We start from the raw sequence: 16770 nt of genomic DNA, 5'->3' as shown, positions 1-16770 counted from the left end.
TTTATTCCACTCCACATTTTCTATTTTTTAGTAAAAATTTAGAAATAATAAAAATGTTCACCAAAAGGGAATTTGCATAATAAATAATTCTTGGGCTGACTACATCAAAGAATAATCTCTACTGATATTAACATACATTATAACATAATCTCTCCCAAATTATCATTGAACCTCTACATTATTGTCTTAAAGAGGAGGATCTATAGCAACTGAGAACAAAGACTTTTTGTGAATAAGAATTTAAGCAAAAGTCAAGATGCTTTGTCAGACCTGGATTTTTTGAAAGGAAGACACTTATTTTGAAAATATTGCTCTTGCATATTAAAAGCCAAATCCCTTAAGCATTAAGAACAGATGACAGATTTGAGAGAAAGACTGGCTAATTTTTTCCCTCACTGGATAGGGAAGCAGGTTTTTTTTGTTGTTGTTGTTTGATTTTTTCTCCGACTGAGGATAGAATGACGGGTGTGGTGGCTAAGCAGTGATCTCTAAGCTGGGCCAAGCTTTGAAGGCCACAACAATAGGCTGCCAAAGGAGTTTGTGGGAATGGATGCTTGCGTTTTATCTTCCTAGCTATAGCTCAGCAACATTGCAGGCTCTGTAAGGAAATTCCATGTTCAGTGTGTGTTGAAAGGCTTAAAACCACACTTGCTACCTTACAATTCTAGGGGTCAGAAGTGCAAAACCATCAACCTTAATGGACTAAATCTAGGTGACTGAGAAAGCTGTATTCCTACTGAAGGCTTTAGGGGACAATCTGTTCTCTCACCCTTCCATGTGGCTTGACTCTCACTTCCTTTCAATAGCCAGCAACACAGCATCTTCCAACTGCACACATTTCTCCCTCTTCTTTCTGCTTCTGTCATCACATCTCCGTTTCAGCTTCCCTCTTAATAAGAGCTCTTTTGATTATACTAGGGCCTCCAGGATAATCTAGTACAATCTCTCAGGTTTCAAAATCTTTAGCATAATCACATCTACAAAGTCCCTTTTAATATGCAAAGTAACCCACTCTAGCATTCTGGGGCAGAGAATGTGAATATCTTTGGAAGTTATTTGTCTCTTGTCACAACGGGATCCTCCTATCAGTAGAATAGTAATTACTGGGTTTCTGCATTAGCAGGTGGTTCCAAGGGCAACTTAATTTGAAGTTAGAAAAGCAACAGAGAAGGCAAAGGCAGATTTGCGGGTATTTGGAGACTTTGTGTTTGAGATGAGAATGGAGGATACCGGATCTAATAGCCAAACGTCAAGGAGAGAAGAGAGTCCAGCCCTTACCAATGTAGCAAGAATGCAACTCATTGGCCAAGGTTAGAAAGAATTCTGTTTTTTATAGTGCCAAAATTATTCTGAAATCCTGTCAATTTACTGAAAACTCAATCCAGATGAATGGAAGGAGAGCAGAAAGAAAAAAATCTGGAGAAATGAGATTCCAAACAATACTAGGTAACCAATAAGGGGTAGAGTTGGAGTGTATCATGAAGCAGCCAGGTTGACTTTTCTTTTATTGTGAATTTTTTTAAAAGATTAATTCTATTTATTTGGAAGGCAGAGTTATAGATTAAGAGAGAGAGGGAATATCTCCCATGGGTTGGTTGGCTACTCCCCCAACTGACCACAACTGCTGAGGCTAGGCAAGGCCAAAGTCAGAAGCCAGACCTTCCTTCAGGTTCCCCACATGGGTGGCAAAAGTCCAAGAAATTGGGCAGCCCTCCCCTGTTTTTGCAGGAGCATTGGCATTACCTGGTATATCACAGTGCCAGCCTCTAGTTGTGAATAATTTTTTTAAAAGATTTTTTTATTGGAAAGGCAGATATAGAGACAAGAGGGGAGGCAGAAGGAAAATCTTCCATCTGATGGTTCACTGCCCAAGTGACCACAATGACTGGAGCTGAACCAATCTGAAGCCAGAAGCCAGAAGCTTCTTCCAGATCACCCACGCCGGTGCAGGGTCCCAAGGCTTTGGGCCGTCCTCGACTGCCTTCCCAGGCCACAAGCAGGGAGCTGGATGGTAAGCAGGGCTGCTGGGAAGAGAACCGGTGCCCATATGGGATCCCAGTGCGTTCAAGGCAAGGACTTTAACTGCTATGCTATCGCTCCGGGCCCTAGTTGTGAATAATTTTAAGATTCATTTTATTTGATAGGTTGATGGAGATAGAGATGGATAGATACAGGCACACACACACACAGATAGACAGAGAGAGACAAAGTTCCTATTCTCTAATTTACTCCCCAAATAATTTCAACAACAAGGGCTGACCACGCCAAAGAGCTTAATCTGAGAGTTACACTTGGGTGGCAGGAACCAAAGACCTGACTTTGTTAACAGGAAGTTGGAATTAGGAACTGGAGCTGGGGATTGAACCCAGGCATTCTGAAGTAGAATGGGTGGGGGAGGTATCTTAACCTCTAAACCAAATGCCTGGCTCCTAGTCGTAGTTCTTAAGGTTAAATTAAGTACAATTTAGAAAGATAGTTCTGTACATCGTAACAAATACTTTGAAATCCATAGATATATATTTATTGTATAGAAAGATATCTGAAACATATTACATAAAAGAAAATAGTACCAGATATGATATATGTTGTATTAAACTTTTAAAAAAATAATGTTTTTTCAGAGGCAGAGAGAAATAAAAACAGAATTCCCATTCGCTGGTTCACTCTCCAAATGCATGAGCTGGCAACTCAACCCAGCGCCCTCTTGTGGTTGGCAGAAACCCAGTCACGTAAGACATCCTTTTGCCTTCCACTGTCTGCACTGACAAGATGTTGCAGTAGGGAACCAGAGGCAGGATTTGGTATCCTTAACCATCATGTCCAGTGCAATCGTTTCTAAGGTGGGAATTTATTTGAAAAATCACTAAAAACAGCAACCATTTCCATGTTACAAAAAACCACTATGGTAGTATTGCCATAATTTATTTTAGATAGTGAGATGGTGCAGAAAAGAACTCTCAGCAATTATTGCCCATAAAAGGAGATCAAGTGTCAGTTTTCCAGTTTAGCAGTCATGTGACCTTGAGCAAGCGACCTACAGTTTCTGGGCCTCATATGAAAACTGGGGCTAATGCACAATATTGCCGTGTGGAATGTATTGAGACTGACATTTAATGTGTTATTCAATCCTCAAAACAACTCTTGATGTGATTATTATTATCCTATTAAACAGAATCAAATACAGAGAATACATATTGCAGTGCTTTGAAAATCCATAATGACAACTGAAAGTATTCCTGCAGTGTAATCAAGAAGAAATGCTTGCAGTGCTCAGCAGATACAGATTCCACACAGAAGCTCCCGAAAGAGTATATTGATAAATTGGTCTTCAGCACGAATATCAGGCTACACCAAATGTTCAGCATTTTGAAGAGACCTAGACGCTCCCTGCCTGAAGACAGCCTCTTTAAACCCAGAAGATGCTGCTGAATTTTGACTCTTTGCCTGCTGCCGGCCAGTGCTCTGAAGTGTTGCTTTTGAGAAACAGCTCATTAGCTGAAAACATCAATTATTAACCTGTACTTTCTAAGTTTAGGGTGCATGCTATAGTCGCTCTGGACATATCTGTATACACACACACGGTATATGCCTACAGAAATACACTTAAATTATTTTTGGTGCTTGGTTACTAGAAATGATCCAGTATTCTGGTTGAGACGAAATCTGTTATTGATGAAGAAATTAGGATCCGGGGAGGGCTGCGGGAGAGGACGTCTAGCTCGGATCCCGAACCCAGTCCGCCATGTGCCCATGGCTCATGGCGGGCTGGGCCCGGACATGCCTGGGTGCGGCCTGCTTCCTTCTGGGGTGAGTACGCCGAGGGGGGAGGCCTCCGTGACTGGGCATGTCCGGGACCCACCCAACACCCTCATTGGGTGGTGGGTGAACGGGACTGGGGAGGGGCGCAACCTCGGGCCTGCAGGATTTAACTTCCGGCTGCCAGAGGCGAGCCGAGGGCTGCGGGAGAGGACGTCTAGCTCGGATCCCGAACCCAGTCCGCCATGTGCCCATGGCTCATGGCGGGCTGGGCCCGGACATGCCTGGGTGCGGCCTGCTTCCTTCTGGGGTGAGTACGCCGAGGGGGGAGGCCTCCGTGACTGGGCATGTCCGGGACCCACCCAACACCCTCATTGGGTGGTGGGTGAACGGGATTGGGGAGGGGCGCAACCTCGGGCCTGCAGGATTTAACTTCCGGCTGCCAGAGGCGAGCCGAGGGCTGCGGGAGAGGACGTCTAGCTCGGATCCCGAACCCAGTCCGCCATGTGCCCATGGCTCATGGCGGGCTGGGCCCGGACATGCCTGGGTGCGGCCTGCTTCCTTCTGGGGTGAGTACGCCGAGGGGGGAGGCCTCCGAGACTGGGCATGTCCGGGACCCACCCAACACCCTCATTGGGTGGTGGGTGAACGGGATTGGGGAGGGGCGCAACCTCGGGCCTGCAGGATTTAACTTCCGGCTGCCAGAGGCGAGCAGAGGGCTGCAGGAGAGGACGTCTAGCTCGGATCCCGAACCCAGTCCGCCATGTGCCCATGGCTCATGGCGGGCTGGGCCCGGACATGCCTGGGTGCGGCCTGCTTCCTTCTGGGGTGAGTACGCCGAGGGGGGAGGCCTCCGAGACTGGGCATGTCCGGGACCCACCCAACACCCTCATTGGGTGGTGGGTGAACGGGATTGGGGAGGGGCGCAACCTCGGGCCTGCAGGATTTAACTTCCGGCTGCCAGAGGCGAGCCGAGGGCTGCGGGAGAGGACGTCTAGCTCGGATCCCGAACCCAGTCCGCCATGTGCCCATGGCTCATGGCGGGCTGGGCCCGGACATGCCTGGGTGCGGCCTGCTTCCTTCTGGGGTGAGTACGCCGAGGGGGGAGGCCTCCGTGACTGGGCATGTCCGGGACCCACCCAACACCCTCATTGGGTGGTGGGTGAACGGGATTGGGGAGGGGCGCAACCTCGGGCCTGCAGGATTTAACTTCCGGCTGCCAGAGGCGAGCCGAGGGCTGCGGGAGAGGACGTCTAGCTCGGATCCCGAACCCAGTCCGCCATGTGCCCATGGCTCATGGCGGGCTGGGCCCGGGCGGCCAGTGCGCCATTTGGCGCCAGGCTGTGCCTACTGGTCGCCCTGCCGGGGAGCTCTGTGGTATTGGACATCTGAATCGCTGCTGAGATAGCTCTAGACTGACCCCACTGTTTCTGGGATCTGAGTCAATCCTAAAGATTCCCAATGCCAGTAACTCTTCCTTTGAAGAACTTCCAATCCCTTAATAATGCTGAGCTTTGAACACCTATCAAGTAAAAGATAAGCTCCGGCTTGTGTAGCAGGCTGGCACCTAATGGTCCTCATAGCAACCACGTGCAGGTGCGTGATTTACAGCTAGGAACGGTCCCAATCTGGGAAGCCACAGCTGGGATGAGGTTCCCACCAAGGGGTGTATGTTCTGGAATGGGGGCTGCGTTCTATCTAGGAAACAGTTGCAGTCACCCGAGGCACTAGTGTGGGCTGGGGTTGGATGCACCAGGCCGGTTCAGATCCCAGCACCATCTGGTGTTATGGAGAAACAGGGTAGATGTGGGACTGACTAGGCTGGGTCTCAATCCCCTTCTGAGCCATGTGTGAGCTGTATGTGGGTATGGACGAGCCATGGCTGGGCTGAAACATCCAACAACAAGAGTCAGAATGGGGTGAAAGCCAGCCAGGAAAAGCCACTGTTCCTGCTAGGACAGGAGGTGAACTGAGTAGGGTTGGCTCAAGAACCCCCTGGCAAGCGCAAAATCTGGCATTGGGAGGGGTTCTGATGGAGGAGCCTGGGCAACTCCTCTGGCAGGACACAGTCCCTGCAGGTAAGCGCGAGAAGCATGATTGGAAACAGCCCAGAATAGGCCATGGAAAGTTTCCCACTGGCATGCATTCAGCATGGGTCAGGAGCAGGCCAGGCTGAATCAGTTCATGTCATCCTCTGGCAAATCCGATCACCAGAACAGAGTGTGGAATGGGCCGGGTTTGGTTGCGACAAAACCAGTACACATTCTGGAACGCCAGGGCGTGGTTGCCTGTACTGGATATGAATGCAACACCCATCCAGCACACGTGAGATCCAGGAAGGGAGGGGCAGAGCTGGCGGGGGGGTTAAGGGGCTGGTCCCCTCGCTGGACAACCACTCCCACTGGAGAGTGTTGGCTGGGATAGAGACAGACACGACTAAGCAAGGCTACAACACCTGTGCGCTGCATGTGGACAAGATCAGGGCCACAGCATCAGCTGGCAGAAGCTGGCACTGGGGACTAATTCTGTCAAGTCAAATCACAGAACCACCTAAAGAATGCATAAACCGGGACAGAGAGACCTGGGAGGGAAAAAGCGGGTTCCCCCTTCTTGGGTCACTATTCCCGTGGGAGGGCATGAAAACTAGGACGGGGGCTGGGATGGCTAGACAGAGGCACTCAACAACATCTGTGAGGGCTGGATGGTTGAGTCGATTAGATAGAACTAAGCTTTAATACCCATTGACAAGTACCAGAGCCAAATGGGATGGGGGACAGACTGGTCTTCTGCTACACAAATTGGCAAACCAGGGTAGGGGGCAGGCTTGGTGGGGGTTATTGTGGGTCGCCCCGACTAGGCTGCAGCTCCCACTGGTTGATGTAAGGGCCGAACCAGACTGGACTGCAACACCCATTGGTTCCAGTGCAACTCGGGACTGAAATCAGAACCAACACAGCAATTGCAACCACCAGCTGATCAGGGTGATGGACTGTGCCGGGCCCTGTGCTTGCTAGAACATACAAGAATCTGGTCTGGGAATACATCAAAGTATCTTTGGAGATCTCCCCACTTGAACTGCTGGACTCAGAATTCTAACCAAGAAAAGACAGAAGACAGAATAGGACAATCATTCATCTCAGCTACATGTTGGCAGCGAAATATGGGACAAATGGAGACTTCATGATGGACCATATCAATCAGTGGACCACCTCATCGAGCGAAACTGGCAGTGAATCATAACTGGAGAACTATTAACTCCACTTGAGCACATATCTCAGAGCATGCCCCACATATGGGACTTGGGGTGGGCGGGAAACCGGGTGGGGCTTCTCCCTCAATACCCCCTTTTACCTCAGATACATGATGGAAACAATATGGACATAATAGCGTTGCCCACCTCCCTATCCCCCTGAACCTTTTTTTTTTTTTTCCTTTCTCTTTCTTGATTTTCCTTCAACTATAGTTAACTATGTAAAGATTGTCAACAACAATACAATAAAATGGATTATATATAAAAAAAAAAAAAAAAAAAAAAAAAAAAAAAAAAAAGAAATTAGGATCCGGACAAAGGGTCCATATAATGCTATAGAAAGCAGAAGTGTCTAGAATGATTTCATTTAACCTAAGCAGAAAGCTAGTACAAATTCATACCTCCTTATCAGATGTCTTTAAGGCTAGAAGCATTTTTGAATTCAGACTCCTTTGGCGGATCGGAAGGTATTTGCATGTGTGTGCTTTAAGGAGTGGACTGGCAGAGATTATATAACATCAGCAACAGGTATGTGCCCTGCAATTAAGCCCATTGTTATTTAAGCAGAGAAATGACTGTACTTATTCATACCAGGAATAAATAAAATCTGTAAACAGCCTTTATCAGCTTCGTTGACAAATGAGCTTGTATTGAACTTAAAACTTTTCAGTTCAATTAGACCTCATAACAAGAGATGAGGCGCTTCTCTGTTCTTCCAGCTGTTTTCAGGCTTTCATTTGCTCTGAATTTCCCTGCTCTCGCTGCTGTGCTGAGAGGCTCCCAGTTGTAGAAAGAGATAAGGTGAAGGCACAGTGTTGACTCTTATCACAAGCTTCATCACTAATGGTGATAAGAAAGTGGTCTAGAGGCAGGGAATTTCTTCTGTCAAAGCGTCAGTGTGTGCTCCCAGATGAATAGAGCCTTTCCATGTCACTGGATGTAAAGAGCTGATAAACAGTTGCCAACGCTGAGGCTTTTAGAGCCTTCGCTTTGTATGAAAACCTACATCTCTACATCTTGACCTCTGCTCTTTGGGCTTCTGCTAATGGTGCTGCTTATTATCCACTGTTGAGTTCTGGTGACCCAATAGCAATTATTTGTAATGTTGATACACTTAGTCAAGATTGTAGATACTTTCGCAACTTGAGAGATTATGCGAGGAAGGTAAGTAAAGGGAACAATGTTTCTGGACTTTGGGGAAAACATTTCCATTAGCAATAGTCAAGCATCAGTGGTGATAAGATCGGAGAAAAGTTTTAAAGTAGGGAGAAATCTTTCTGCTTTCAAAAGGAAGCAGGTGTCTAAGTGTTGATGAAAATACTTGGGATATAATCGTGGGTAGGATATCCACGAAGGATATAATAATGAGAAAGATTACAGAAATGGTTTTTAATTTCTCTCAGTTTGCCAATTTCCAGCTATTCTGTCTCTATGATTGAGGAGAATAGATGTGTTATGCTCATCAGGCTATGAGGAAGAAGTCTCCCAAATACCTGTTGATGGCAGCGAAAATTTGAAAGGGTGTCACAACAACTTTGAATGGAGAGATGTATTTCTGTGGTAGGAATGGGAAGCAGAGACCCAGAGAGGTTAGGATCACACAGCTGTTAAGGATGAAATCCACAGACTGGCCTAGATCAAAAGAGGGACTGGAAACTTGGGGGAAAAAGGAGACTTTTTTTTTTAAAAAGATTTATTCATTTTATTACAGCCAGATATACACAGAGGAGGAGAGACAGAGAGGAAGAGCTTCCGTCCGATGATTCACTCCCCAAGTGAGCCGCAACGGCCGATGCGTGCCGATCCGAAGCCAGGAACCTGGAACCTCTTCCGGGTCTCCCACGCAGGTGCAGGGTCCCAATGCATTGGGCCGTCCTCAATTGCTTTCCCAGGCCACAAGCAGGGAGCTGGATGGGAAGTGGAGCTGCCGGGATTAGAACCAGTGCCTATATGGGATCCGGGGCTTTCAAAGCGAGGACTTTAGCCACTAGGCCACGCTGCCGGGCCCAAGGAGACTTTGTTTTAAAGATCTGTTTTACTCAAAACTCAGAATTACATAGAGAGAGAGAAAGAGAAAGAGAAGGAGAGGGAGAGGGAGGGAGTGAGAGAGACAGAGGCAGAGACAGACAGAGACAGAGATCTTTTCATCTGGTTCATTTTCCAAATGGCCATTCCAGCTGGAACTGAGCGCAGCCAAAGCTGGATGCCAGGAGCAGGGAGCCAAGATCCAGGATCCAGGAACCTCTTCCAAGTCTTCCAGTGGATGCAGTCCCCAAGGTGCACCTTCCTTTACTGCTTGCCTAGGTCATAAGCAGGAAGCTGGATTGAAAGTGGAGCAGCTCAGCCCTCTTGGGACCATCTTCTGCTGGAGCCCTGGCTTGACCTCAACTCGAAGAAGCCAAAACAGTCCCCCTGCCTCCTGGCAACAGTCAAATTTTTCATAAATAGAGGGAGGGACTGAGAGAGCCCAGGACCAGGAGTAGGTCAGACCAACTAGATCGCACAGCTCCTTGTTAACACATCCACACTAAACAAATCAAGAGCACTTTTTCTTTGCCACAACTATGCATATTGTTTTTGTTTCATCTTTCCATACCTGGTCTGTTTCACAAGGCCTCACTAATCAATCTCTTAACCAACTCTTCCTAGGCTAATACAAGTCTCTGCTCAGTAATATTCTGGCTTAACCCTCTCCACAACCTCGTTTATAGCTCCAAACAGTACCCACCAATACCGTACAGCAAAAGGTTGGACTGTTACTCTGGGCAGAGCACAGCTGACTCCACCACCCTACAGAAGTCAAGCTGACACACCCATCCAGCAATGTCTGGAATGCCAAATCGTCCTGACCTAGTCTCTGTGCAGAAGGTCAACAGCCGCCGTGATGAGTGCCCATGCCACACGTCACACACATGCGTGAACCAAGGAGCTGCTGCCTTCACCCACCCCACACGCCTAACAATTATAAATGCCCAATGCTGTTTATTCTGGGTGACCATTTCCCTCATGCAGTCATCCTGTCATGTGCAAGTGGTCCCAGGCTGTCTCCCACCAGGGAGTAGTCCACCAGACTTTCTCCCCTACTAATAAAACTTTTTGCCTAAATTAAAAAGAAAAAAAAAAAAGAAAGAAGTGGAGCAGCCAGGACATAATCTAGCACCTATATGAGATGTTAGCACCACAGGCAGAGGATTAGCATGCTATACAATGGTGCCAGCATCAAATGGGAGAATTTAACTTAACATATTTGACAAGCTTCTAATGATAACTATGATTTATTTAATCATACACTTAGATACATGTAGACATCCTGTCAGGATGCTTTGTAAAGCACAGTAAATATGTCAAAATAAAGGAAGGGGAAGTCTAAGAATGATTGATTCAGTAAGGCCACCCCATCCCACCCCATTTTCTACCTGCTCTGTATAAAGTCAATGTGGACACTGTTTCTGGCAGTCTGGGAAGGGAAAATTATGTGTAACTGTGTACAGTACTCATCCAGTGTGACAAGATTGTGGGTGATAAAAATCTAACACAAATGGCAGTCTGTTGCCAGTGGCAATACAAATGGGCAAGAGATCGCTTGTCCACTAGCCGCTATAAATAACTTTTCAAGACAGACTTTAACAGTCATTTTGTTCCTAATATGTTCTACCAAGAATACACCATGTGCCTCTGAACATTTTCTTCACTTGCATTTAAGTTGACATGCCTGTAACCTCCACCCCACTCACACGTGCATACCCACAACACTAAGCATATCAGGAATGTCTTTTCGGGCCTGGCAGCGTGGCCTAGTGGCTAAAGTCCTCGCCTTGAAAGCCCCAGGATCCCATATGGGCACTGGTTCTAATCCCGACAGCTCCACTTCCCATCCAGCTCCCTGCTTGTGGCCTGGGAAAGCAGTTGAGGACGGCCCAATGCATTGGGACCCTGCACCCGCGTGGGAGACCCGGAGGAGGTTCCAGGTTCCCGGCTTCAGATCGGCGTGCACCGGCCATTGAGGCTCACTTGGGGAGTGAATAAATCTTTAAAAAAAAAAACATTATTTAAAAAAAAAAAAGAAAAAGGAATGTCTTTTCTAGACCTTACCACAAATAACACATTTCTAATGGGGATGGGGCTGTCTATGCATTGTATTGGATCTGCGGAGAATGCTGGTTTAGTTTCAATCTAATCAAAATTTACACCAAACGGTCGTCTCATTGATTTTTGTTTTTTGTTACACTGGCTGCTTATTAGTACGCTGAATGAAACTAATTTTCAAAGTACATATTTGTTACATTGTTCATCCTGATTTGCTTATCTTCCTGGGGTGAAAAAGTCAGAAAAAGGTAAATTAAATGGTCAGCTGAGTATGTAAGCATGGCACTTGGTAAATCAGATCCACTAACTGGAGCCTTCAACAAGAACTATAGATAGGATAAAAAAAATCAATAGATCTGATTATGCCTGATATATTTGTTTAGCTTGATAAAGCTAAAATAAAATTTAAAAATTGTTCTGGGTATCAAGGAAGATGTCTTTATTTTATATTAGATTTATGACCTCTTGCTTTAGATTTGTTTCTACTCCAGATACGGAATAATTTTGTGTGTCCACACTGAAGCTTTGTCTTTAAAATATAAATTCCTTTTCCATGTCTAAAAACATATTAATTCTTCTGCTAGTGGAAAATTACTAGGCTGAAATACAATTATCTGAGAACTCAGTAAAATTAATAAGTCACTGAGACCCAATATAGAAATGAACAAAGAACATGAATAAATAATCCATATCAACAAGGAAAAGTATCATATAAACATATCGAAAAAATATTTAGCTTTGCTAGTTATCAGCGGAACATAGTGCAACATTGTTGTATTGATATCTTTTATCATTTAAATATGTAAGACAAATAATATTCTGGTGAGATCTATCTAATACTTAAGAAGAATCTACATCAGTCTTTCACAAACTCACAAACTTACAAAAGATAGATGAAGAAGGAATACTTCCCAATTTTTTGTTTCTCCAACGCTGTTCCCAAAATGCAGACAAAAACATCACAAGTAAAGAAGACACAGATCTCTTCATGAGTACAGATGCAAAAGTCTTCAACAAAATACTAGTGAACCAAATCCTGGAAATATTTCACACGAAGACCAAGCAGATCTTATCCTATGGATGTTTGGGTTGTGCAATAGAAAGAGACTGGCTCGGGCCCAGCGGTGTGGCCTAGTGGCTAAAGCCCTCGCCTTGAACGCCCGGGATCCCATATGGGCGCTGGTTCTAGTCCTGGCAGCTCCACTTCCCATCCAGCTCCCTGCTTGTGGCCTGGGAAAGCAGTCGAGGACGGCCCAATGCATTGGGACCCTGCACCTGCATGGGAGACCCGGAAGAGGTTCCTGGTTCCCGGCATCGGATCGGCGCGCACCGGCCCGTTGCGGCTCACTTGGGGAGTGAATCACCGGACGGAAGATCTTCCTCTCTGTCTCTCCTCCTCTGTGTATATCTGACTGTAATAAAATGAATAAAATCTTTAAAAAAAAAAAAGAGACTGGCTCAGTAAAAATATATCATAATAGCTGAATGAAGAGGAGAAACTGTATAAAAATTCCTATAGACACAGAAAATTTATTGAAAATAATATAACGGGCCCGGCAGCGTGGCCTAGCGGCTAAAGTCCTCGCCTTGAACGCCCGGGATCCCATATGGGCACTGGTTCTAATCCCGGCGGCCCCACTTCCCATCCAGCTCCCTGCTTGTGGCCTGGGAAAGCAGCTGAGGATGGCCCAAAGCATTGGGACCCTGCACCCACGTGGGAGACCCGGAAAAGGTTCCAGGTTCCCGGCTTCGGATCGGCGTGCACTGGCCCGTTGCGGCTCACTTGGGGAGTGAATCATCGGACGGAAGATCTTCCTCTCTGTCTCTCCTTTCTGTATATCTGACTTTGTAATAAAAATAAATAAATCTTTAAAAAAAAAGAAAAAATATAACACCCTTTTGTGAGAGAAATATTCATTTAATTAGCAGTTAAAAAATGAATGTATTAAAGCAGAAAGAAATTGCCTCAATCGGGTAATGACCATCCACAAAACTCCTTTGCTAACATCAAACTTAATGTCAAAGACTGGATGCTTCCTCAATAAGATCAAATATAAGACAAGAATATCTGTTCCTCTTACTTCTGTTTGATGCCTTACTAGTGGTACTAGTTAGAATCAGTAGGAAAGTAAGGGAAATAAAAATAATATGGACTAAAAAGTAAATGGCTTCTACTTGAAAAAAATCTACATAAAAATAATAAATAAATAAATAAATAAATAAAATAAACCAGAGCCCAGCATAGTAGCCTAGCAACAAAAGTCTTCTCCTTGCATGTGCTGGGATCCCATATGGGAACTGATTCTAATCCTGGCAGCCCTGGTTCTCATCCAGCTCCCTGCTTGGCCTGGTAAAGCAGTTGAGTATGTCCCAAAGCCTTGGGACCCTACACCTGCGTGGGAGATCTGGAAGAGAGTCTCTGGCTCCTGGCTTCAGATCTGTGCAACTCTAGCCATTGTGGCCACTTGAGGAGTGAATCAACAGATGGAAGACCTTTGTCTGTGTCTCTCCTCATCTCTGTATATCTAACTTTGCAATAAAAATAAATCTTAAAAAAACCCCAAACCTAAAAAATCCAAGAATAAAAACTACAGGAACTGGCAAATGAATTTAATTAACTTGTATGATATAAGATCAATAAACAAACAGCAGTTGTATTTATACAAACTGTCAATAGAAAATTTATAAATACAGTTAACAAGACAAATACTTTTGTGATAGCATGAAGTTCTTAAGGATAGATTGAATAAAATATGGGTAAAACTTAATCACTGAAAACCAGGAAAAATATACATAAAATATTAAAGACCCCAAATAATTGAAAAGATAACTGAGGTTCATGGATTGGAAGACTTAATATTGTTAAGACTGCAATGCATGTCAAATTAGTCTGCAGATTCAACACAATATCTATCAAACTTCTAGTTGACACATTTGGGTCAGAAAACGACAAGCTGATTGTAAAATTCACATGAAAATTTAAGGAAACCATATTAGTCATAACATTCTTGAAAAAGAACAAACTTGGGGACACATATTTTGTCCTTAATTTTTAAAATTTACTTTTCATTTATCAGATTCAGATAGACAGAGATAGAAAGCTGACACTCATTGGTTCACCCTCAAAATACCTGCATTGTGAGTGCTGCACAAGGCAAAGCTGGGAACCACGAAGAGAATCAGCATCTCCCATGTGGGTGGCAGAGACCCAAGCACTGTATTAGCAGGCAGCTCAGATCAAAGGCAGATCCAGGTACAGTACCCTGGCACAGTGAGTTAAGCTGCTGTCTGCAGCACCAGCATCCCATATTGGTGCTGGTTCAAGTCCTGGCTGCTCTACTTCTCACGTAGCTTTCTGCTAATGGCAAGAAAAAGCAGCGCAAAATGGCCCAAATTCTGGCACCCATTTCAGGAGACTGGGAAGAAGCTCCCGATTCCTGGCTTCAGCTTGGCTCATTCAGCCATGCAGGAAGTGAATCCCAGAATGGATGATCTCTCTTTCAAACAACTAAAATAAATCTTTAAGAAACATATGAGAAGCTCTACTGGCAGATTTGGCAGCAAAATACCCAAAGGAAGTTCTTGGCACCTGATGGGGCTAGACTCACTGGGTTTCCTGCCTTGGAAACACAACATCAGGCACTGCCACAAGGCGAAGAGCTTCTCCAAAGATGATGCTTCCATGTCTGTGCACCTGACAACCTTCCTAGGTTGCAAGGCAGGCAGGCTTGAAGCATGCAGCACAGGAGGTGTCCCAGACAGGCTCCAAGGTGAACAAGAAGGAAGTTATGGAAGCTGTGACTGTCATGGAGCCATAGCCCAGGGTGGCGGTGGACATTGTGGGCTATGTGAAAACCCTTTACAGCCAACACACCTTCCAGATCATTTTTGCTGAACACTTCACAAGAGGCGCTTTTACAAGAACCGGTCTTAAGTTGAAGAAGAAGTCACCAAGTACTGCAAGAAGTGACAGGATGACAGGAGCAAGAAGCAGCTGGAAAAGGACTGCAGTTGCATGAAGAAGTACTGCCAGATGATCTGCATCATCGTCTGCACACAGATATACCTCTGCCTTTGCAGCAGAGGAAGGCATACCTGATGGAGATTTAGGTGAGCGGGGCACCATGGCCCAGAACTTGGACTGAGCCTGGGAACAGCTAGAGCAGCAGATTCCCGGGGAACCAAGTGTTCTGGCTGTATGAGATAAACAATATTGTGACTAAGGGCAAGGGCTACAAAGGGGTCAGCAGCCACTGGCACATCAAGAAGCTACCCTAGCAGATGCACCGAGGCTGGCACAAGATGGCCTGCATCGGCGCCTGGCATCCTGTGCAGAAGGGCTCTGATGTGGAATGGGCTGGGCAGCAAGGCTACTATGAATGCTCAGAGATCAGCACAATCTGCAAGATTGGACAGGGCTACCTTATCAAGCACAAGGCTTCCACCAACTAGGACCTGTCTGACAAGAACATCAAGCCTCTGGTTAGCTTTGTCCACCACGGTGAAGTGACCAGTGGCTTTGTCATGCTGAAGGGTTGTATGGTGGGAACCAAGAACAGCATGCTCACCCTGTGCAAGTCCCTGCTGGTGCAGAACAAATGGCAGGTCCTGGAGAAGACTGATCTCAAGTTCATCAATACCACCTCCAGGTTTGGCCATGGCCACTGCCTAGACTGTAGAAGAGAAGAAGGTATTCATGATAAAACTCAAGTAAGACAGGTTTGCCATTGGGTGATCACTGGGGTCTCTCTCCTGTGTTTCTTGTAATCTTTTTGCAACAATTATGACTCTATCATAGTATTCCTGAATATTATGATGCCACTATATCTGAAATTTTTTTTAATATTTGAAAGATGATTTGGGTGCTTTTAATGCTGTATGTAGCATATGCAAAAAGGTGTGTGGGTACCCCACACGTCTAGAAGCTGGTTGTGACTAGAAGACACCAGGAGATCAAAGGGACACTTAATGATCTTGCCAGTTTAGGCAGAGGTACTTGGGGATCTGCACAGAAGATTGCCCAAAGCTACCTCCTTCATGGGGAGCTAAGAACCTTCTCCATCTACAAATGGTCAGAAGAAATTGAAAATAAAATTTATAAACCAAAACAGTGCCCCCAAAGAATGTTCCTTACATGCATCAAAGTCCTGTACACCACTGGATCATTAAAATATTCTTTTAAGTATACATATAACATTTTCACGCTTTCAGAAAATTAAAGTATAACTATGTATACACAGAGCTGAAGTTTAGAATTGGGTGGATGTTTATATAAATTTACCTTGCCACTATTTAGATCAAAACAGAACATTTTGACACCACCAGCATTCTCCTCCTGACCTCACACAGTCGTAGCCCCTGCCAAAGGCAATTACTCTCTGACCTGGATCATCATGGATTAGGTTTGTTGCTTTTGAAGTTAATAAATATGGAATTTACTCACTATGTATTCTTTCATGTCCTCTTGCTCAATATTATTGCTGGGAGATTTGTCCACGATACATGTGAGTCACAATTGATTCTTTTCATTGTCATTGGACTTATAATTTCTGTAATCTGCCTACTGCAGAACACAGAAGTATGAATTTCCCGCTACTTAAATTCTACTGTAATGTAAAATATAAATGTATGATTAAGTATCTTAAGAGGATAAAGAAAAAAGAAGTCACTTAAAGGAT

General features: G+C 45.2%; 1 pseudogene; it reads left to right on the top strand.

The window, feature by feature from the left end:
* The first annotated feature begins 14684 nt into the window (after positions 1-14684).
* Positions 14685-15806, top strand: LOC101517278 (large ribosomal subunit protein uL3-like; annotated as a pseudogene).
* The last annotated feature ends 964 nt before the right edge of the window (positions 15807-16770 follow it).

This window comes from Ochotona princeps, chromosome 12 (genome assembly GCF_030435755.1).
Source record: "Ochotona princeps isolate mOchPri1 chromosome 12, mOchPri1.hap1, whole genome shotgun sequence".
Taxonomy (NCBI): Eukaryota; Metazoa; Chordata; class Mammalia; order Lagomorpha; family Ochotonidae; genus Ochotona; species Ochotona princeps.
The sequence above is the reverse complement of the archived record's forward strand: the minus strand, read 5'-3'. Positions and strand labels throughout refer to the sequence as shown.